Source organism: Rhopalosiphum padi, chromosome 1 (assembly GCF_020882245.1).
Source record: "Rhopalosiphum padi isolate XX-2018 chromosome 1, ASM2088224v1, whole genome shotgun sequence".
Classification (NCBI taxonomy): domain Eukaryota; kingdom Metazoa; phylum Arthropoda; class Insecta; order Hemiptera; family Aphididae; genus Rhopalosiphum; species Rhopalosiphum padi.
Window position 1 is genome coordinate 73,409,059 of NC_083597.1, and position 22,728 is coordinate 73,431,786.

The 22,728-nt window shown below is 27.5% G+C and overlaps 1 long non-coding RNA gene and 2 other non-coding genes across 5 annotated transcripts; 1 reads left to right on the forward strand and 2 right to left on the reverse strand.

The window, feature by feature from the left end:
- Positions 1–7,479: 7,479 nt before the first annotated feature.
- Positions 7,480–7,551, reverse strand: Trnae-uuc (transfer RNA glutamic acid (anticodon UUC)). The gene has a single exon. It is a non-coding gene; the product is annotated as a tRNA-Glu (tRNA).
- A 484-nt stretch (positions 7,552–8,035) lies between these two features.
- On the reverse strand, positions 8,036–8,107 carry Trnae-uuc (transfer RNA glutamic acid (anticodon UUC)). Its single transcript has one exon. It is a non-coding gene; the product is annotated as a tRNA-Glu (tRNA).
- Positions 8,108–9,233: 1,126 nt separating this feature from the next.
- LOC132917190 (uncharacterized) lies at positions 9,234–15,696 on the forward strand. 3 transcript variants are annotated; one of them, XR_009660258.1, is made up of 10 exons: positions 9,234–9,370; positions 9,455–9,589; positions 11,934–12,087; positions 12,198–12,285; positions 13,450–13,562; positions 13,769–14,134; positions 14,206–14,314; positions 14,387–14,573; positions 14,650–15,198; positions 15,439–15,696. It is a non-coding gene; the product is annotated as an uncharacterized LOC132917190 (long non-coding RNA). The 3 variants fall into 3 exon arrangements; XR_009660257.1 differs by having other exon boundaries at positions 9,248–9,370; positions 9,459–9,636; XR_009660256.1 differs by having other exon boundaries at positions 9,248–9,370; positions 9,459–9,589.
- Positions 15,697–22,728: the final 7,032 nt, after the last annotated feature.

Genomic DNA, 22,728 nt, shown 5'->3' on the forward strand with positions numbered 1-22,728 from the left:
ATGCCATGTCAAATTGAGAGAAGTTTAAAAAAAAAAAAAAAATATTTTATTTAAATTTAAGGATAAAGATTTTAATATAATTTTTTTATTTTTGTCACACATACACTGAAATTTAAATTCTTTAATGTTGGTCAAAGTGTTGTTAAATTACCGCTTTCGTCCACCTGACAGTAAATGTGGTTTTTTCTTCTGGGTGCAGAGGTCAGAAAAGTATCTGTCCAAATCAGATAAATATAAATCCAATACCACATTTTGTCTTATATAGGTAACAAACAAGCCATAGGTATAATTTAATTTTAGTTTTTAGTGATGGGTGGGGGGGGTGAGGTTGAGGCTATATATTTTCATACTTTTATAACAAGAATGACAAAATCTACTTTTACTAGGTACTTAAAAACATACCTATATTTAATAATTTTCATGACATTTCGGAGGGGGAGACGATTGAACCTCCACGTGTACGCGTCTGATATCAAATATTACTATATTAGTATCAAAACTTGTATCATATATTTGGAAGAAAATTCAATCTTGCCTAAATCCTATAGTCTGTGATTTAAGGAATGATTTACCTATAGACTACAACTGAATAGGTACATCCAACAATATCGATGGGTATTTATTAAAATCTAAATAAAAAATTCAAAACACTAGAAATTTTCTTAGATCTTATATTTTATAGTAATGCTTTTAACAGCACATCTTATTAAACTCTAATACATATTCTTAAATATTGGGGTAATTAATAGACCACTTATTCTATTGTGGTCATACTTAGTCATTAACCAATAGGAAACACAAGTTAGAATATCAAACACTCTAACTGATGTAATTATCATTAGGTACCACTATAGATCTTTCAAAAAACAGTTCTGTAACCTATTTTGTATTTAATATAAAACTTCTTAAGGGAAATCTATATGGCAAACTTCTGTCTTATGCAGATGATATGGCCTTACTTATTTTTTGGTTTTGGTATACCAATTGGGAAGAAGTCCACCATAACGCCCCCGATACAGTAGGTAATAGGTATTCTAATAAATGCATGGCTCTTAAAACATGATCCAAGACTAGATTACAGATACAAAACTAAATTGTATAGATTTTATACAAGATTAAAGAACCTAACCAAACTTCAATTAAATAAAAATTCACAATTTAAATTGTAATATAAATAATTGTACATTCAATATTATTAATTAAACGAAAAAAATATAAAGTATCTAGTTAAAACTATTGATCAGCATCTAAAATGAGATTTTCATATAAGTATGAAAATACGAAGATTACACTTCCTATTTATATATGTTACGGTTAATGATGTTAACGTAGTAAATGTTGTAAATGTAGACATTCCCTGGTTATTGACGTCAATCCCCAGTTTAATTGGAGAATAATGTTCAATACATTTATGGAAAAAATTGTATCGAATTTTAAAAAATAGTGTTGAAAAAGATGACGGTTAAAAAATTGTGGTTTGAACTTGAGTGAAACTTTTTTACGCATTCCGCTCTGGTAATTTTTCCTTGTTTAAATTGATCAATACATTTATAATTTTATATAACTGACATTTTATGCGATTAACTAGATATCACAATTCGTTATCGTAATGGGACGCAATACGACCACTTAACGGACGGTACCCGAAGCCGATCGATGCAATAGCAAAACTGGTTGCGGGCGTTGCGGCACTAAAAAATGATGAGATTCAAAAATGAATCACCCACCAACAAATAAATCATTATTAAATAGTATCTATATTACAGCAGACTTAGGTAAAATAATTTTTAATAGTATTTCAAATACATATTATTCTGAATACTTCATAAAAAGGATTCCAAATATTTTTTTTAGTAGATTTAGATTCCAATAACAAAAATATATTTTTTTTCAATTCAGTGTTTATAAGTGAACATTTTCTAATCTATTCATTATAAATTATATTTAAATTATAATATTATGTATTTATGTGATTCATTTAAGTAATAAAGCGGGTAACTTTTTTAGTAAAACCTAATAAAGGAATATTATATACTCACAAAAAAAAAACTATTAATTAATACTTAATTATAATAAAATTAATATTATTATAAAAATTAGCACAATAATAATCAACTACTTTATTCTAATAGCCAAGTTTCTGTGGCTTAAATAATAATAATAATTACGTTTCAAATTGGAAATAACATTACCCACTAAAAATAGTATAAAACAAAATAATATATTACTATTATTTAGTATTTAATATAAAATATTTTGAATAAATATATACACAGATTATAGGTGCTTGTATGGTTATGTACAAATGCAAAAGCAATTTCTATTACAGAAGAAGTAATGAAATTATTTTTAGTGTGATTGGACAAAAAAAAAATATTCCAAATACTGTATAAAGAATATTTGTAAAAAGTATTCAAAATACTGTATTGAATACTTTCAAAAAAAAGTATTCAAAAAGTATTCGGAATAATACCCAAGTCTGCTATATTAAAACAATCAGTGTATTATTTGAGATTTATCTTAATTTACCACAAGTTTTGGTAAATGACGTCAATGACTGGTGAAAGATGTACATTTGAGTTTTAAATATGTGTTTTTACAACATTTACCTATATACCTAATTGAATCATTTTGGTTAATGACGTCATTGACCGGGGAATGACGACATTTACCAATTTTTGCCTTTCACCGTAACATATATAAATGCTAAAAATTACAAAATATTCAGACATTTTGAATGATTTATTTTGTTATGAAATAGTCAATCTTTAAATATGGTACCTATAACTGCATGGGGTGGTTTAAATATTATCGCAAGCAACAAAATACCGACAGCCCGAAAATAATACTAAACAAACCCAAATATATTATTCTATACAATTATCTGAAGAGTTTAATTTGCTTTCTTTACAACAGTTATTTAACAGAAATAAATGCCCAATATTGCACATAAACTGAATCCAATCAATTTTAAAATAATATAAAGATTCGTCATATTTAAACGTTAAAATCAAATCTATGTTTTTCCTAAGTATATTATAGTAGATACCTATGTCTAAAGCTATTATAAATAAAGCCCCATTTTGTATAACTGGTTGTTAATTTTTTGTTTAATATAAAAAATACGTTAAAGTATGGTCGAACAATGGCATAAGCACAGAGCTGCTATTCAGGAAAGATAACCATTTTTATTAATAGGTAGGTACATAATATTGATGTACGATGTACCTACCTATACATATTAATATTTTAGTATATAAATATGCTTATAATATAAATTATAAAATATATGACGTTGTATGTATGTTAAAGTTAAAATTAGGATTGAAAATTCGACTCCTGTTATAACTAAACTTATTATATTCATACTTAATGGTAGGTACTAGGTATATTCCTATTCATCTTTTAATATTTAATAAGTTCGTGAAAGGATGTCTTAGAGGAAATTTTACGGCGAGTTGTTTATTATTGTCATTAAGTAGTAGGTAGTATACAAAATTAAATGAATTATCATTTTTTTGTAATATTTGAAATGTAGGTATGATATTATTCAAAAGACTGAATAACTTAAAAATAATAGCGATAAAAAATGTTCAAAAATAATTATTTTTTCCAAAATTGTTATTTTATGTAATAAAATAATTATTTTACGTTAAATGAATGATCCCTTAGGGTTACTTATTGTGGTAAAGGGAATTGTCGTGTATAACTCTAAAGTCATGTATTACTATGTATCTATATGTAATATAAATCATGTATTTATTATATTTTATTATGATAGGTATAGATGTAATTTATCATAGTACGTCACATATGGTGAACGTTATGGGTTATAATATTATAAACGTAAATATTTAATTACAAATATTGTATTAACACGAAAATAGGCAACGCCAAAACAGCAAAATACAATAGAATAGAATATTACAAATATTTATAATGTAGATGCCGAGTAATTGTTTTTTAACGGTTGGTTAGGTATTAAACACATGATTATATTAACATGTATTTACGTCGTTGCTACACACATAATTAAATAATATTATACAGTGAAATCTCTCGTAACGGATATCTCTAAATCATGGACATAGTTTGGTATAATTAATTATCTGTGGGGGCTATATAATAGAGCTTGAAAAATATATTACAAAAATATATTTAATTTGAATTAAAGGGAAAGAGAACATTTTCTAAAAAAAATAATTTATTTTTTACTCTTTCTTAACCTGCCATTTTATACATTAAAAAAAATAAAATAAAACAATTAAAATTAATTTATTAAATCAGACTTAGACGTCTGTGCTTTTTGAAAAAATATTGAGTACATTTCAGAATCTATTGCACGTGATAAATCTTTTAATATGAAGTCTTGATATTTGATTTACTTTCAGAGTGACCTAACCAACTTTCCGTGGACTTTAAATGTATTTTAGATTGTGTGCGGTGAGTTAATATAGAATCATTGCCATCTAGCTACAAATGAATATTAAGTTAAAATCAATTTAAATTTAAATAGTTCATTTTGTAATTACTTTTTTCCAGTTACGAAATTTCGATTTAACAAAAGTCATGTTGCTATTAAAATTGCATTGGTGCTATAAATTCGACAGTAAAAGCAGAACACCAATTCTAGTTTAACACTATAGGTACATTTATACGTCTATACTCAAGCCACGTAAATGTGTCATAGTGATTTAAATATAGAAAATGAATGGTTTTGTTTTCCGTTTAATGTTTTGGAATAACTGTAAATTCAAAAATATTTAAAATTTAATTCAAACTTTTCTCTATCTACAAAATTTAATTGAAAATAGGTACACAAGAAATTTTTATTTCATCAAGTTTTATTAAATATTTACATTTGGTATAAATTGAGTCGGCCCTGTTTCTAAATTCCCTAAATCTAGCTGAAATGAGTCATTTAAAGCAATTTCAGAATGTTCAGGTTGAATAGTGTTAAGATCATCCAGTATTGGGAGTAACTGAGTAAGTAGGTATTGTGCAAACGATTCACATTAAGCGATACCACAAGAAAATAAAAGAAAAAGATTATTCAGTATTGACAAATTATTAATTTTAATTTTATTATTTATTGGACTTGGATCATCCAATGCAAAGTTTTTATTGTCCTTAGTTGGTAGTAATGTTTTTCCGACAGGCTTTTTCTTTATATTAAATATACTAAACATTTTTTTTAAAACAAGAAAAAAGAAACAAACTACAAAGGAAGTAAAATTAATTAAAAAATAAAAATGTATGAAATATGCTTGAAAGAAAAATAAAAGACAGGAGTGTGTGATTTTCAGTACACGAAAAAACAGCAGAGACCAGTTTCGAAAGAAATTCTGAAATAAACAAATCATTATTGCATGTGCGTTGTATCTTGTATACAATAATAATTATTGTCCGTTACCGTCATAATATTATGATCGGACGACGTGACAATGTACCACTCGACGACCGCACAGAGTAAATCCAAACAATTAATACGACGTTAATCTGTACAGGTTCTAATGGTTCTACATACAATATACATACAAGTTTATAATAAAAATAAATAGATATATTATGTAAGTATATTAATTGTCAATAAACATTAAATGCTAATATTTGAAGCCTTTGATGAATTCCGGGGAAAATTATTAAAACATTTAGAATTACAATTTCTGATAAAATGTTTTAAATGAAAGTAAACATCCCGAGGGGGCTACAAAAGTTTCTGTGGGGGCTGTGGTCCCCATAGCCCCTATGCATTCTAGCATACTACGCCAATGCTCTAAATAGTGAACAAACTTTAAGCGACCGAGTGTGTCTGGTATTTAGAGGTTTTACTGTATTATTTTATATTTGTGTATATGGCGTGTAGCACGTACGCGTATCCCGTTTTCTGGACGAATGACTTTTCGGCGTTTGTCGGACACGTTCCTTTAAAACGGTATTTAATGCCACTGGCTAATGTGCGTATGTATGTGGTGCGTGTGCGCGTGTTTGATTGTGCGTGTGTGATTCCTTTCTTTGGGTTTCGTGACCTGTGTGCAAGACTGCGAGAATAAAATAAATATGCGATTAGTGTTTCAAACGTTATTACAATTTCTTGTATTATAACAATTTGACGGCAACATGATGATATTCCCATTATTTTTTTTTTATTATTCGTTTTGGAGTGGGCTATGAAAAAAGAAAACCCAAATTAAAAAAAAAAATTGTATTATTTACTAAAAATTAGCATCTTGACAAGTGATGAATTTTATATAATATACAATAGCTAGGTACATTATAGTTTGTTGAAGACAAAACAAAAAAAAATCCAATAAACTATTATTATTGTATTTTGTTGTTAGATAGATTAATTATTATCAATGTTAGTGAATATAATATAATATAGTATAGTACAAAATGTAACGTTGTCATAAGTACACAAAATATAAACAAACATAAACACCACTTTAAATCGCAGTATACGATATTTTGCAGCTCTATCGTTTGATCTCGCATGTTAATTGACTGCATTACACTGTCGCACCCGAAGACGAGATCTGAGCTTTTAAGCTTTCCGGTACGAAGTTTTGTGCGTAGGATTGAGCGTTGATTTTGACAATGTTGTCGTGCACCGATGATGTTGAAATACAGTCATATTTTTCGGGATTGAAATCAATATTCAATGACCAAAAAAAAAAAAAAGAAGAAGGTGATTAAAAGATTTTATTTTTAAATTACTGAAAAAAAAACATTAATGTACACATTTTTAAATACTACGAATTTTAATTGATAAATTTATAACCATACATGCATGTAGGTATATTTAACGTTTTAAAAATTATGAAATTTACGACGAACATTACAATATTATATGAATACGACTCAATGGCTCAATTGGTAAATGTCTTATAACTTATTATTGGAACGGGAATGCATATAGTTTTTAGAGAATAATAAATATGACGATTAACGTAGTTTGAGCCATAATGTTATGTCGTAACTAGAGTTTCTTTTGTGGAGTAAATTAATCAATGCATTTTTATTAAATCCATTAAATCTTTTTGAGTTTTATTATTTTGGATTAAAATATTATAATAGGTATTATGCTATTTCCCTATTGGTAAAATAAAAAAAAATTGTTATAATTAACATGCATTTTTATTAAAATCCTATTACTGTTTCTTGTGGGGAAAGTATTGGTCATTTTACAGTACATTATTTGTACCTACATTATTATAATTTATAATAAAAGATATCTTGATTAAGATTTACTCGTATATATTATGAAAAGTATTGGTTACGTTTAAATATTGAGAAATTTCGAACAATCATTAAAATATTCCCTCACTTGTAACCTGTTGTATTTATCGATTTAATAATATAAAACTACATTTTATTTATAATTGCAGTAGTAACAATTGACAATTTTTGTTATTTTATATCGAAATCATAGTTTGTAAGTATAACAGAGTAAAAATATATCAAAAATCCAAAAATATATTCCGGTACCGGGAATCGAACCCGAGCCTCCTGGGTGAAAGCCAGGTATCCTAGCCACTAGACCATACCGGATTTGTTGAAAGTTTTAGTTGACAAAAGTTAAATATATTTGAATTTTATTTTATCTCTGTGCGTTTATAAAAAAATTCTCGTCTAACTTGATAGTTTGAGTAAAATGTCTTGGGGTATCTCACTATAGAGTTAAACAAGGCGATTTGTTTAATGTCATACACCGGATACACCCAGTATTTTGAAAACTATAAAGTTTTTTAAGAAATTTTTAAAAATAATTTTAAGTCTAAACGTTATGTACTTATGTCACTCTCAAGTAGGTACATTATTTAAAAGTCAGTGGAGGCTATATCTAAAAATTAATGATCGAACATTCTTTTAAATACATCCACCTGTTGTTATGATTGTTGATTGTAAGATTATTTAATAATTAGTATTTACTTATATTTTTTTCAACTACTGTAGTAACGACCAAAAACTATTATTATACCATTACAAAATTATAGTTTGTGAGTACAACAGAGTAGAAATTTACAAAAATACATTCCGGTACCGGGAATCGAACCCGAGCCTCCTGGGTGAAAGCCAGGTATCCTAGCCACTAGACCATACCGGATTCGTTGAAAGTTTTAGTCGACGAAAGTTAAATATACTTGAATTTTTTTTTTATCGCTGTGGCGCTGTGCGTTCATAAAATTATTTCAAATACACCCACCAGTTGTTATGATTGTTGATTCTAAGATTATTAATATTTAGTATTTAGTATTTACTTTTATTTTTTTCAACTACAGCAGTAACGACCGAAAACTATTATTACACCATAATGTAATTAAAGATTGTGAGTACAACAGAGTAGGAATATACAAAAATATATTACGGTACCTATCTGGAATTGATCGAGCCTTTTGGTAAAAGTCAGTTATCCTAACCACTAGAACATCACAAAAATAGTCTCGTTTAACTAGATGCTACGACAAAAATATAATGTTAAAGCTGTTAAAGAGTTCCCAACTAATACAGTCAACTCGTGATATAACAAAGTTCGATAAAACGAAAATCTTGAAATAAGGAACAAAACTGTTGATTCATTGAAAATATCATGATATGTAACACGAGTATCGATGTAACGAACTCTCGATATAACATACTCTTTTCCTGGTCTCTTAAAATTCGTTATACCGAAAGTTATTTGTAGTACTTTACAGGGAAGATTTTTAACATCAGACAAACAGTATTTTTAATCTTTAGTTTTTTTTTTTTGAATTTGAAGTAATTGTGTTACATCATAAGCTCATAACGTCATGTTGCGTTGCACGATGCTTTATTTAAAAGTAAGTAAAAACTGTGTCTAAAAATTAAAGAGTATCATAATATTATTAAAAGTTACAACACTTAAAACTCACTCACTTATGTTGTGTTTTATACACGTTTAGTAAATATATATACATATACAACAAACCTATATATATATAATACAGTCGTCGTCAGATATTATCTTGGCATCATCGTCCGATTTTTGAAGGTAGTGGTTCCCAAATTATATTATTGTACTTAACACTACCACCGCGTGACCTATCAACGCCATGGTATATACGTTATGATATTGTGTTATACAGTCACGCAGTATTAATAACAATTATTTAGAAAATAAATGTATTTGTATATAGTATATCAGCCTTAGTAAATGGCGTAAAATGTTAAGAACCATTGCATTGACGGTATCAAGAAGTCTGACGACGACTGTACACATGTGTGGTCCATACTGGCATATTTCACGAGTTGAAACAATGAAAAAAATCTAACTTTTTATTTGTACGTCACGTTGCAAATGTATAATATTTTGTTATTTTAACCTTTCCGTCACCAGCTAAATTCGAGTGTATGTATCACGGGATAATCGCTATAAATCGTAAACCAAATAATATTAATCATATTAACTCCATTATCATTATTTTTTTTTAAGAAAGTCAAATTTCCAAAGCAGTACACAGCAGACGAAGAGTCAATGGGGTTGAAATGTCTTAACAAAACGTCGATCGGCCCAACAAGGATGAGATTTGTAGTCATTGGCATTATGTCCATCACGTTTTTAATCCAAGTACATAATCATATTTGAAGATTTAGCGCCTTGGCCCCTGAGTCTTGGTATGCTTTATATTTAACGTAATTCATGTGCAAAATATTCACGTAAACCTTATCGTTAATTATCTATACTAAAATTAATATGAACTACATTTTAATTATTGTATTAGGAAATTCATAACTAGGTAATACAAAATAGAAAAGACGGGTACTTTCAGTGGGTACCACTCTGCTATACGTTAGGTGTCGAGTGGTTCACTATAAATTTGAATTACATGATATCATTGTATTTAAAAAACGATTCTTAGTGGAGACTAGGCTTAGTGTAAGCTTATATCCTAGTTATGTTTGTTGATACTGCTATTAGATAGAGAGTAATTTATTTTTATTAAGTAATACAGTAGGTTGAATTATTTTTTTCTGAATACATTTGAAATATCATTGTGTGTAAACAATTTAATAATACACGTGATAATGTCCCCATAAATAATATTAAAACAATAAAATGAATATCATTTTTCAAAGTTTAAATATGTAATTTCGTCTAAAATTTAACTTCAAATGTCTATTAAAAAAATTATGATTATGTATGTTTTTAGATTTTTTAGTTTCATCGTAAACTACTTATGAGGATCTTAGTATTTAATTTTATAAATTTTTAACTGAAAATAATTTGAAAATTTTCGTGATTTTGACAAAATTTGTTAAAATTTGAACTTCAAATTCTAAGGATCTAAAGTTATTAGTTTTTTACTTTTTTAGTTATATACCAATATTTTTAATATTTTTATTTTATACCTAACCTATTATTTTAATAATAAACTCATAATCTCAAAAATTGTTAACGTAATTTCTATTTTTTTTTAAATAATTCGAACTCATATAAAAACAACACTTGAAAAAAAAAATTATAATACAAAAAACGCGAGTAAATTTTTTTTTTATTTGATTTTTAGTTAATATAAATTTCAGAAAAATATTCTACTCTTAATTATGAAATTTGTATTGTTCAAATAAGTAAATAAATTTAATAACCTTTATGATTAAGGATTGAAAGGCCCAGATTTTTGGATTTTTATGTAGGGCGGAAATTTTTTTTTAATCTATTTTTCATAGCGGGAGAGGATGGAGTAAAGGAGGAATTATATTGAGGCCTTGTATTATATATCTAAACTAACTCAGTATTGGCAGTTCGTCACAATCTGTCGGAGTGCATTGCAATTTGTCGCAACTCATACCAAAATAGTTAAATATAAAATTAATTCGGTCAAAAAAAAGAGAGTAGTGAAAAGGGAGAATTAATTTTAATAGTAAATAAGTTTAACTTTAGCTATCATAAGCTTCTCTAAAATGCATTTGAACGATTCAAATGTTCTAAACTTGGATGCAAAGCTTATTTGAGAATTTTGTAACAAATAAATGACTATAAAAAGTAATATTTGTATTTTAAATTATTTTAATGTACCTATAGGCTATAGTTAAATTTATTTTTAAACAATTTTGATAGCTATTGGATTTATAAAATAAATGTTGAGGGAGCTAACTCAATGCATAAATCTTGAGAACCAATTTAATACATGAAAATATCGATTACCTGAGCGGCTGAGCTTGATAGTAAATTCAATAGCTCCGGTGCTAAATCCGGGCAAGGGGGAGGGGGGTTGGTGATAGTTATATTGAAATGGTTTATGGAAACTACTTTTCCAGTATGTTTTTCCAGATTCAGTTTGCATATATTTTAATTTATTGATGAAGGATTATAATATTGTAAAAATAATTGGAGGCCCAGTTTACAATCAAAATGTTTATTCCCTGTAATTGGGCCGAGCTAATATAATACAAAAAGTAATCGTAAGCCCTAGTTATAAAAATCAGTATAATAATAAATAAGTACTTTAATACTTGTTTAACGAACCTATATAGTTTTGGTTATAAGTATTTTATACTCGATATATTATTAATAAGGCTGGGATTTTAATGTTTAAAAAAATCTTAGAAATGTCTTTTTAAAAGAAATGCAAAAATGACTAGAAAAATTCAAAAAATGCATTATAAAAATGACTCTAAATTTATTAATTAAATAATATATTGCAAATGTATTTTTGTTTTTTTAATGAGTATTAGTAGTACCTATTAATATAAATTAAAAAAAAAGTTGCTCAGAAAGCTAAATATCATCGACTTATACTTTATTTTCATATATTATTTAATTTCTTTTAATAGGTTTGAATAATAATTTTCTTATGTTTGTCAAATTCGTTTAGCAAAAATAAAAAACGCACTGTTAATTATTATATAGATTATAGGTAATGTCTTATTACATTTAAAAGTGATAGTTAGCTTACTTATCGTTTTTTTAGACATTTTCTCAGTCCATTTGGAGCGCCATTTATCAACCGGCTTTATTGGCTTTTCCAGACTGGACTAGCCGATCGCTGTCCTTATTGCCCATATGGGGCAATGTGATGACTGCAGTGTTAGTGTTACCAGTATGTCTAATGGTCGATAAATATGGTATGGAAAATACATTTCTTAATATTTAATATTATTACCTTGACTGCATGAATGTTTGTATGTATATATCATTTAAATTATCATATGATGGAAGTATTCTATCGCCACAGGATTAAAAGAAATCCTGTCATATTCGTGCTGTTTTTTCACGTTGGGCACGGCTGTTCGATGTATGCCAATTATGTACTCTTGTACGCTGTAAGTGTGTTTATTATTTAAAATATATAAACAAGTTAGTATTGTGTATGTATATTTTTCTATAACGTTAATCGGCAATGCCAAGTTTCTCTTTAACGTTGTAGATAAGTGGTCGGCAACTATTCGATACGGAGCCTGCTCCAAAATTACAGTTAAATTGAATATTTTATATTTTATACCTATTTCCTTAAATTTACACATTATATATTTATAAATTAAAATTTAATGATTGAATAGTATTTTATATTTTAATGCGTCTCAATCTTATGTTATGTCAAGAGATATACGATTTTTCGGGAAAAAATAGAGAAACCATTTCCATACTTAAAAATAAATTTTGGACTTTTCTGAACTGGAGTTTTTTGTAGATGTATTAAAGTTTATAAATTACTACGTGCTTTGAAAATATCCAATAATAATAATAATAATAATACATTAGGCATAATAACACATAATATAGTAAACGGTAATAAACATATTACTATACACTTAAATATCCGGTAACTATGGTGCCAGGAATATACTGGTAGTAAGGAAAAGTGAAGATTAAACGACAGGGCGAATGTAAGTTCCTATACGAGACCTAACAGGTAAAAAATACATATGTCAGTTCCTACACGATAGAATAAAGTACATATGTAAGTTCCTACATGATGGTAAAAATAATGCACGTAGTAAGTTCATATAATATATATATTGTTATAGTATCATGAGTTTGATAACTTATATAAAAAAAAGTTTATTCTTTTTACATACGTACCTGTCTTCCACCGTGTAGGAACTAACCTTTTTTACTGTATAGGATTTTATATATCTTATATAATATATATTTCTTATATGTACACAAATATTATGTAGGAATTAATGTATGTAATTTTTATGTGAAAATCAAAAAAATAGTGAACAACATCCAACAGAAAAAAATCACATTAAGTATTTCAAAATGTTGTAATTTCATCATTCTTTAATAATTGGTAACTGTTAAATTGTAACATTTTTAAAATAAGACTAATTTTTTAAAATTTTTGTCTAACACGGCCCGCGGACCTTTTTAATTTTTGAATTCAGCCCTAGAATCCAAAATGGTCGCCGAACACTAATAGCGTACTTTAAATGATTAATGATTGGTTATTAAGTATACTTAGGTATATATTTTATACGCAGGTGTTTGCACTTGTCAGCCGTATGTCTGTCTGTGGGCAGCGTGGTTACAACACCTTTAATTATAACAATGTCGAGACAGTGGTTTCCCAAGAAAGAAAGAAATATGGCTATTGGTCAGTACGATGCCTGAATATTTTTTTTTATTTATTTATATGTATATTAATTAACGCCAAACGGCTTTTATAATAATATAGATAAAAATATTTATAAAACAAAATATTAAGGTTATAAAAAATATACGTAAATATATTTATAATAGAATACAATATAACCATATGTCCATATATATAGTTAAAGTTAAGTTGATTTACGTTTAAAGGTTTATGCTCGGCCGTGAGTACGTTGGGATCGGCGGCAACGTACATTATTGGTCCCATAATGGTGTCTACGACCTCTGACGGACCATTAAGCCGGTACGTCGTAAGAATTCAGATTATGCACATAATGTATACATGTATGGAGACTTAAACGCTTTGCGCGTCCCTAAAATAAATATATTACAATGGTATCGTCCATACCATATGTGTATACTTACAGGTCTGGGTTTAAACGCGTTAGTCACTCTTATGGTTTATCTATTGTTTCCGAAATACATTATGCCGCTGAGTTGCAACGAGTCTATATGGTCAGCAGAGTCGCACTATAGCGCTTGCAAACTGTTTTGCTCGCTCAAAACACTTGTCATGTATGTGTGTTCTCCTAGTCTCCTGCCATTTTATAATCGAGGATATTAATTTGTTTCTACACTGTATTCAGGAATTTCGAATTGTGGTGTCTTGTATTAGTGCTCGCGTTGTCCAACTTGATGGCGGTCCCGTGGTTGATGCTAATACCGTCGACTTTTTCCAAACTCAACGTGTCACCTGTAAATTCCGTCGTCGACAGCGATTTATTTATTTTTTTTTATTTAATAATATGTGTGTTTTTATTTTTCAAGGAAATCACTACACAATGTTGTTTTTTCATAATCATTCATACTTTTGGTCTAAAACTGTCAATCAGCAGTTTTGCGGACCGTGACCCTCGCTACACCAAGGTATTCATTATGATCAGTCGTTTCGTGTCGCTAATCTTTTTCCTGTGGTTAATGCTCATGTTGAATTTCAACGCCAAACTCACGACTAGTACGCGCCCAAAACCACAAGTATTCCGTCCACAATAACGATAATAATTTATATCAAACGAAATTTATGTTTTCAGCTAGACTGTTTTGTGCTGTTCTGATAGCTTTCCCATACAGCTTTTGTAGCCAGTCGCTCCTGTGTGAAATGGGCGTCGAACTGATGTGTTCGTTACCCGAGAGCTTCGTCGCGGGTTACATAACGGTGATGAACAATTTGTTTGTGGATTTCATATATGTGGTGTTGTATTTTTTCCCCCGTTTCGGTAATACTATAACTATTAGATTTTATAAATCAGTCCGCTGAATGGTAGTACACTGAATAAATATATTATGATGTATATAGAATTAAGTTTTAACCAATTCGCACCGTATTAAAAAGTTTACGTATAAATGAGGTATATCATACGTGAAAATATCAATAAAACTTTTTATACTTGATTTGTTTTTCCAGTGTTCCAGTTATTTTTGTGGAGTGTTACATTTTTATTTTTCAGACGAATACTGGCTGAACATTGGTATATTCGTTTTCTCGGCTCTAAGCTTATTCTTTCTGTGTCTTGTCGCGGACGTGACTAGAGAAAAAAAACAATTCAATCAACACATATTAAATTATTTTGATTTTATAGGTACTTACTATATTAAATTTGTGATATAATATGAGTAAGCGTAATATTTATTTTTGACTTTTATTATTATATAAATATTGCAATAGTTTCATTATTCAAAAACGTGTGTAAGATTTACATATATATCTTACAGAAAATACCATAAAACTGTTGCAATTTAATATATTGTCTTGAAATACGACGTTCTCACATATAATTTTAAACTATAATATCTAATAGTATATCTTTGGTATATTACAGCTACGCTTGATGTCTCAAAAACCAACACAACTAAACAAACAACCAACTTTTAATCCTTCTATGTTACATAATAATAGATAATTATTTATTTTGGTAAGTAGCAAGAACTTACGTGTCCAGTTGGAAATACCTTTAATTATATTAAATATTTTTATGCCATGTTAATTCAATGATAAATAATACGAGTATGAGTTATAGTATTATTTTTTTCGAAAATGTTAATTTATCATGACCTAAAATTATTTTAAACATTTTTGATGTTTTTTAGTACACGTATAATAAAGTTGTCATTATGAGTCAAACGCTTATTAAATCTGAAAAACGTAATCTGAATTACAGTATCCCGTATAAGTTAATCTTGTACTGGGGGAGTGGTTTTTATCAGTATATTTTTAAAAAATATTCTTTTTATATACTTATTGATAATAGCTAATTCTACTAGTTACGTTATTATCGCGGAATTTACGACAAACGTTGGACCATATTATTACGTGGTGCATTATGTTATGTTCTGACAGATATACGTAAAATTATATTATTGCCAGAAATAAGTGAAATCGTCGTAATATGGCTGATAAAATAATATCCTAATATGATTAATTAAAAGCTAACTAAAAGGCTAAGTTTTAGTGAAAATAAATTGACAAAATACAATACTTGTTTATGGTCACATATATTATAAAACTAAACATTCGTTTTTTAATCTCAGTTTATAATTTAATTTTTTGGCAGTATATTTTTGTATTTTATGAGCTTAAATTAATTAAATTATTTGGAAATTGGAAATTAATTTTAACGATCTATTTTGCCCGTTTAAATCCGAGCCCTATTTATTATATTATATTTTACCTAAACGTATTGTGTGCTAGTGAATTATTTAATAGGTATAATGTAATAAGTAATAACTATACCTATACATTTACCTACGATCATCTCATCAATTTAACGTCTTGGAAATTACAATATTTATGATCACAAGTAGGCACAACACATTAAATTATAATCAATATATCATTCAACTAGTTAAATTATTATTAAATTCCAATAATAGGATTGGTTTATAGAGATTCTTCTTTCTACTCCGATACTTATTGTCACCCTCTTATTGTTTTCGTACGAATACATCGTATTTATTGGTCCATCAAACAGATCATCAATATTATATAATGTATCGTATAAAATTGTGAATTACAACCGAAAAGAGCCTGAAACAAAGATAAGATGGTGAAATATCTGGAGATAATACATTTTTGAGGTAACATTTTTAACAAAGCCATGGGGTATTCCTTTTTTTTCTAATAATTTTTATAACGAACGACCTTCATAATTTGTCGAGTGTAGGATCATATTTACATTGCACGTTGTTTAATGTTTATAATTTCCAGGAAAGCGTTGAAGTATATTTACCTTGTATGTTGAAACATCTATACGACATCGTCGGGTATAGTTACATAACATTATAATATAATAACAGGTAAAAATTATATTTGTTTAAAATATTATTTACAGTACGGAGATGACGATACGTGTATTAATATTACTACATATATTATTTTAATTTTTAAAGAAACAAATGCACAAACACACGGTATTAAGATAGTTTATGGTTCACCACATACACTGCAATATTATATATTATATTACTCGTATACTCGTACAATTACAGTTTACAAATCATATTTTATTACCAACTATAATATATAATTGTCCAATAACGCAAACTGTTTGTGAGCTGTTTCTTCTATATTTTTTGTTTATAAAACATAAAAATAAATCCTACAGTTTTAGATATTCAGCATTTGTTGGTTTAATGTTCTATTTATTTACTTTGTATATAGTTTTATATAGTAGTCAAATTAAAAACAAGCAATTTTAATTTTGGTTTTTTAATTTTAGAATCTAATTTGACTTGTATTATGTTTATTTAAAAAAAAATTAAAATATAAAATGCACAAATTTTAAATGAAAAACTTGAACAGTTCATAGTTTTATTAAAACTTTAATATTTTCATAATAAAATGTACTATTGCTTCTACCACTCTTTTCCGTGTATCTCGGTTTTTGCAGCTTTAAATTTACACTTCTTGCATGGTTAGATCTGTCTTTACTCTGTCTGCCCAACTCTAGAAATTTTCTAATAAAATATAACTTTATATTTATATGATTATCTTATTATACATAATAAAATATACTATGGTTATGTATTATTTTGTTTTATAAAAAAATTATACGCTACGCTATAATAGTTTTAATTTATCATCTTGTGTCAAAACTATATTATAACATTTATAACTATTATAAAAGTTTTTAAATAATTAATATTTTTTTATCGAACATTTTATGGTGTGAATTTTTACACAATACATATTTATTTATTAATTTATTATTTGAAATATAAAATTCTAATCAAATGTGATTAAAATAGTAAGCCCCTGTTTAAAAATTTAATGATTATATTAAAATCACAAAAGTCAATTTTTAAATTGCTTTTACACTTTTTTTTTAAATGTTGTTTTAAATTCTATTCCAATTAATAGCGTTCTAATTTGCACAAAATCATCAGCTATTTATTCACGGGAACGGTTCAGTATTAATATTATATTGTACTCGTATTATTCACCAAAATGTAAATGAATAATTAACTGTACTTGCGTTAGACTTTTAGAGGGCGCGGTTATTCCATACTTCCAGCTTCAGCAGGAGCATCATTAAACATAAATCGTTCCTGTGAATGTCTATAATTTTGCCAAGTCTCGTTTCGTACAAACGTTAATTGATGTAATAATTACTGTACAAAAAAAAATCTGTGGTTAAAACATTAAAACGATTAATGATTTTTGCAGTAAGTTTAGCATACGACTACGATAATAATAATATGATGTGTTTTTAAAAATATTGATGTAGCATCGCAGATAAATAGCTGAGCAGGATTACGTTGTAATTTATATAAAATGATACCATAGCCCCTAATAGGGTAGTGGTGTGTGTGGTATATGGATGAACATTAAGATTTAATTTATTTAGTTTAATAATCATTAAAAAAAAAAATATGAACATTTAGGACATAGGTTTATTTCGGCGAGTTTCATTCAGTGGTACAACAAGCAGTTTTTTTTTCAATTTTTGTAGTTTCACAAGTATGTTTTTCTTTCATAGTATCGAACTAGAGCGGCCATAAATACTTAATAAAATATTATACTGGTGACATCTAAGCCAATAAATGTATTAACGAAGTTTCTTTTCCATTTTGTGATTTAGGACATTAATAAACATTTTATGTAAGTATATGAATAGAGAAGCTAGTTTATTGTTAATACGATTATCATACTCATGAATGTCACGCAGTATTCTATTCACTATCTTTGGGCCAAATAATTATATTATTATAATACACTTTTTACTGTTTTCATTTTTTTCTAAAGTTAAGTAGAACGTACAAAATACAGTGAATTCTGTGACAAGATTCATTAAATGAAAATATAAACTATAGTCAGTGTATAGAGTGGTATACAGGGTGACTTTTTTAACGCGAGATATTCATTATTTCAAAAACTATATTTACTTTTATGATTTATTTACTATTCCTCATTGTAATACATTTTTTTAACTGTTCAACTTTATTAAATTACTATAAGTGTATTTTTTAAATTCATATTCCGAAACTGAATGTGTTTCGTATTTAGTTAAAAGTATTTAAGGTTTACATGAGCAGAATAATGAACTAACAATTTTCAGATTTTTTTTGTATCACTTCACTTTGTCCGTCTAAAATTTAAGTATTTACAGTTTTAACTAAATAAATTACACGTTCAAAATTCGATTTTTAATCATTGAAATAATCTGAAAAATATTCTACTTAAGAATATGAAATTAACTATGTATGTTATCGCAGAAAACAGTAAAAACTTAAAAAGCTATAACAATAAAAATTAGATTATTTTTTTTCTAAAATATCAATCGTTTTCGCAACAATAGTATAAGTGTTTTGCATTAATAAAAAAACACCCTATGTGTGCACTACAGCGTTACACTGTGCTCATATATAATATGATTTAAATTCGATAAACGCATTTTGTAAATCGTATATATTATTCTATTTTATACGAATGACGGAAACCGTATAAAATGTTAATAAATAATAATCGTTGAAACCCGTTATTACATATTACACAAGATAATATTATATACAATATGAGTAGTATATTACATTATATATCATCGTCGAATCATATGTTATCGTATCGTGTCATATTTAAAAATCGAATTAGGTTATCGAATAAAAAATAAAAATAACCTGTCGCGGGCAATGAATACGTTTACTTAACATGGGAATGCATTTAAATTTTGTGTATGGAACATTTTAAATAAGAGTCGAATTGCGTTTTTTGCTATATCTCAATATAGCTGTATACCTATAATAGTACTATTGTCAATCGTACTCTGACATTCTGGGTACGGATTTAATGATAATAATACATTTTTTTCTTCTAAAAATCAAGTCTTAAAATATAATGCAATAAAAACTAGACAATCAATCATATGCCATATAATATTTCGACAATATCATATTAACGATTAAACTCATTCTAGCTGTTTGTTAAATAAATCGTGAATAATTGGACTGTACATTCGCCGCAACAGGGTCATTTGAATGTATATCGATTATTGAAATAATAAATTTTAAATTTATGGGTACAATAAAAATAATGTGGGCAAGTGGGTACCGCTCTGCTATACACAAGGTGTCGAGTGGGTCTTTGTAATGAATGTGTTAAATTTAAATCCAATAATATATCCGGTGTTTCCGAATTGCGTGCGAAAATCATTAACTAGGTCGAGTTACATGCATAGTTTTTTCACGACTGAGCATGTGGGATTAGTCAACCGATTAACCAAGTTAGTTCGGTCAGATTTCAAAGAATTGAAAATTCAGTAAAAATTTACTTTATTACACAAAACACATATTATAAACAAATAAATAGATAATTTTGTTCAAATTATAATGAGTTATAGCCTATAGGTACCTTTGTGTAAGATATTTATTTTATATTTTAAATAGGTGTTGTTAAATTATTTAAACGTTTATTATATAACGAATAAACGTATTTGAGATTTTCATCAAATGTTTATTTTATCATATTCTATACGGTTTTTTCTGTTTTTATTTTTTTATAGTTACTATGTTTAGGTAATTATCATATTAGTGACATATACTCATATATAATCTTCATTTACTAATCTATCCTCATTCCCAGGAAAAAAACCCAAGATACAGTATATATTGAATTTACTATTTATATTTACAATAGTACTTTTATGAAATATGTGAAAGTCGACGAAAACCGGTCGTCTGTTCAAACTTTTACGTACGCAATTCGGGCCTGTCCCGAAAAATACTCGCATGCAACTCCGCTGTCACAAAAAAACTGAGCATGCAATTCATTTTTTGACCAAAACGGCTCATTTTTTTGGCACGCAATTCGGATATAGCAGATATATCATCTATCATTGTAGACAAAAAGCGATTAGTTAAAAATTGAAAATTTCTTAAATGTTTTACTACAAAATACTTGTAGATTATAAATGTTTGTGATATTAACGAATTTAATAAATAAAAAAAAAATTGAATTTTAAAAGCTCGTAAAAATTAATAAATTTATCTTTCCGGTAGTTTTTATTTTTAATTTAGGTTGAAAACTATAAAGAACCTATTACATTTTCAAATCTTAGATATGAAAATAATTGTTTTTGTCAATTTTTAACTACAAAATAAGTTGAAAATTTTATAAATTTTGTCGAAATTGTAAAATTAAACGCTTATAAAAAAATACTGTGTCTATAAATTTTATTATTATTTTTTATTGGTAAATGAACAACGTAATACGTCGGAAGAACCTTGTATCAAATATTCAAGCATTTTTAACTAGTCTACAATTTTTATCAATATTTAAAAAAAGTAGAAATTTTTTAATTTTAACCTCTTTATATTATAGTACAAAACTATATTATTGGGCATCATTATCGTTATCAGCTGCACCACCTTTTTAGGAGCATGATTGCGTGATGTAAAATGTTCGCTTGCTACGTTACTAAATGTAGACAGAATGAATCAGTGGAATATATATAGGAGAGTTGGATGATAAAACCCTACTTGGACTTTTTTAATATACATTATACATATATAAAAGTGGTTAAAATTTGCATATATTATCTAATATATATTTATACAATTATATTTATTCTAATGTACCCCCCTAAACCCCCACACACAAAAAAAATGGAAATATCTGTGTAATTATTATAACTAAGCCGATAACACTTTGTTTTTGTTATATTAACATTATTGTTAAAACAACCAAAATTACATACAAAATTAAATGCGACGGCTTGTGGTGACCGCGCGTTACTTTAGTAGGTTTTACTTCGGGAAACCGTTACCAAATTATCAACTATTACCAAGGGAATAAATAAGCCAAAATCAAAAGGAGAAGTAAACAAAATTGAATTTGCTAGTAAGCAATACATACACGAATATTATGTAAACAATAAAACGCCAGAAAATGTATTGAAGTATTTAGCTATAATTGGAAATATGTATTGGGAATTTAACTTTTTTTGAATCATTTTTTTTTTTTATTATTTATTTATATGGAACGATCACAATATTAATTCTTTAACGACAAAGACTGAAATAGATTTAATATAATATAATAATATGTATATCCATTAGGTGAAACAATGTAAAAACTGTAATTTTTTGTTTGTTTTTCTTAATAACAAAAATAAGTACTGAACATTTTTAACGTAAATCATTGCGTTAGGCTTACAGATGGACTCGGTAGAGATATAGACAAACGGGTGTTGTCTGACCACCGGCCGAAAAAAACAGGTTGCTGCCGACCATGTTTCTTAACTTGAGTATAGTTCCAATCTGCTACACATAACCACTCTCAAAGTTGAAAATCAAAGTATTTTATCAATTACTTATCGTGTACACGGACACACAAAAAAAGCCACATATCATTGTAACACGGAGGGTTATTAAAATTGATTATAGAAGGAATAAACGTAGAGTGGAAGGACCATAAAGGAAGACCAAGATAACAATAATATATTCAATAGATAATAAAGAATTAAGGATGTGACGTATATGTAGAAATGAATAGGAAAGCGAATGATAGAGGAGATTCGAAGATGGCTGCAAACCAATCTACGAATTGAAATCAGAGAGAGAGAGAGAGAGAGAGAGAGAGAGAGAGAGAGAAATGCAATACCATTATCATATCATAT